Below are 2,500 nucleotides of genomic sequence, written 5' to 3'. Positions count from 1 at the left end.
CGCCGAACGCCGGTCGTCGGCGCTCGACGCCGCGCGGGCGGCGGCCCTGCGTGGGCGCGCGCGGCCCGAGTTCTCCCGGGCGTTGGGTCCCGGGCCTCTCTCGCTTCCTCGGCGGCGGCGCGCGAGAAGCCGTGTCCCGCGTGCGGGAAGAGAAGGGAGGGGGGTGCTCGGCACGGCCCCCCTCCTCCCGGAGGCGCGCGGGCGCCTTCGGGGCGCGGAGGAGGCGGCTCCTCCGGCCCTTCCCGCGGCGGAGGAGCGGGACCGCTTTTCTTTTTTTTGCCGCCCGGCAAAAAAAAAAACCACCAGGGGGTGTCCCGCTCCCGGGGCCGAACGGCCCCTCGCGAACCGCACGGCAGAGGAGAGCTCGGAGGGCCGGGTTCCCCTTCCCCCGGGCGTTCCGGGGCGCGTCGCTTCCAGGGTTTTGCCCGCCCGCGCGCGCGCGCGGGCGCGGGGACCGCCGCCGGGTCGGGCGCGCGGCGGCGGCGGCGGAGACACGTTCTTCGCCCCGTCGCCGGGCCCCTCTCGGTCGGTGCGGTCGCCGCGGCGAGGTGTGTCACTCGGTCGGCCGGTCCGCCCCTCGCCCTCCCGCACCGGCGGGGCCACGGGCCGAGCCGCGGCGGTCCTCTCGGGCGCAGCGCCGGGCTGCTGAGGGAAACCCCGGGCCCCGAGTCAGGACGGCCGCGGTGGCGGCGGCGGATGTGTCAGGCGCGCCCCCGCCGGCGGACGCTCCCCCGAGGGTGGCAGCAATTGGGGGGGAGGCACCCCGGCGGGGCCATCCCAGGTCGTTTCCCTCGCCCCAGGGCCAGGTACCTAGCGCTCCGCGCCTGGGCGGTTCCCCGAGTCCTTTCCCCTTTCCCCCGCTCCCGCCTCGGCGTCGTCAAACGCCGGCCGGGGGCGCGGGGTTTGGGCTGGGACCCGAAAGGGCCGCCGAGGCCGGGCGGAGGTTTAAAGACTCGGGCGGCACGGCGCGCCCCGGCGGCGGCGGCGATGCCGGCGGCGGCGGCGGCGGCGGCGACGGGTACCCGGCCGGTGGCGGCGCGGCGTTCACTGAGGGGTGGGGAGCTACTCCCGCCGATCCCCTGCGGTGGCGTCCGTCGCGACCGGTCCCCCCCCGCTCGTCGTCGTCGTCGTCGTCGACTTCGTCGCGGCCGTCGTCGGCCGCGCCGTGCCGGGGAGGGGGCACCCAGCCCCCCTCCCCCCCCCTCTCCGCGGCCCGGTCTCGGCGGCGAGGCCGTGGCGCGCTGTCGGCCGCGGGGCCGATCCGGTCTCTTCGGAACGGGGCGGCGCCGGCGGAGAAGCGCCCCCGCGCGCTTCTCCGCCTTCTCTGCGCGACCTCGGGGTGGCGGCCCTCGGGCGCCCCCCGCGCTCCCTCGCCTCGGCCGCGCCGGCCGCGTCGGCGCGCATCTCCTCCTCCTCCTCGGGGCGTTCCTCGCCTTCCCCGGACGCGCGCGGCGGCGCCGTCCGCCGGCTCGTCCCCGGCCGGGACCGCGCGCCCCCCGCCCGGGCGAGCGCTCGTCGGTCGCCTCCGGCGGCCGGAGGTCCGGCGAGCGCGGGCGACCCCGTGCCGAGCGGCGGCGGCGCCGCTCGACGGGTGTCCCCCTGGTGGGACGGTCGGCCGGGAGGCCCCCGTCGTCGCCGGCGGCGGTCCCGGCCCGGGCCCCGCCCGTCGCTTCCCCGTCTCCCTTCCCGAAGGCCGCGTGTGGGCCGCAGGGAGAACCGCTCGAGGCCGTGCGGCGGGCGTCCGCCGCACGGCCCCCTCCCGCAGGGCGCGTGCCCGCGGAAGGGGCCCCGACGGTGCGAAGCGGCGGCGGCGGTCCCGGGAGTGCGGCCCCGGTGGCGGCGGGGCCTTTGCCTTCCGGCAGGCCTCGGGCGCTCGCGACGCCGGCTCGCGCCTCGGCGGCGCCCGCCTCCCGGCGCCGGCCGTCGGAGCGCGGCGGCGAGGCGCTCGCCTTCCGGCGGGGAGCGGTCCCCGGCCGGGGGCGGCGCCGGCGGTGCCGGCGGTCGTCGCGCGGCCGTCTCGGGCGCTGGCAAGGGGGCGGCCCGTCAGCGGGGAGGAGAAAGGCCGCGCCGCGCGCGGCGGGCGCGGTGGCGCTGCGCGGGGGGCCGATCCCCGCGCAGCGGTCGAGGTGGAGCCGAGCGCGCGGCGGGCGGCGGGCGGCCGCGGCCCCCCGGCCTCGTGCCCGCGTCGTCCCGTTCAGAGAGAAGAGGCCGGGCGCGGGCTACGGAGCCCCCCCGCGGTCCGGCGCGCGCCGCGCGGCTCTCCGCGCGGAGGCCGGGCCGAGCCCGGGCGCCTGGGCCGCCTCCGAAAGACGGCACGCGGGGCGGCGTCTCTCTTTTCCCCTCCCCTCGCCCGGGGGGAGGGGGGTGGTGGGGGAGAGGCGGTCGGGGGCGCGGGCCCCCCCGCCCTTTCTGGCCGGCCTTTTCGGAGCGTTCCGTGGGCGGCCTCGTGCCTTCCTTTTCTTTTTCCCCTCCGTTGGTCGTCTCGTTTGTGCTCGTACGG

Source organism: Cyanistes caeruleus, unplaced genomic scaffold, assembly GCF_971803275.1.
Source record: "Cyanistes caeruleus unplaced genomic scaffold, bCyaCae1.hap1.1 HAP1_SCAFFOLD_144, whole genome shotgun sequence".
Taxonomy (NCBI): domain Eukaryota; kingdom Metazoa; phylum Chordata; class Aves; order Passeriformes; family Paridae; genus Cyanistes; species Cyanistes caeruleus.
The sequence above is the reverse complement of the archived record's forward strand: the minus strand, read 5'-3'. Positions refer to the sequence as shown.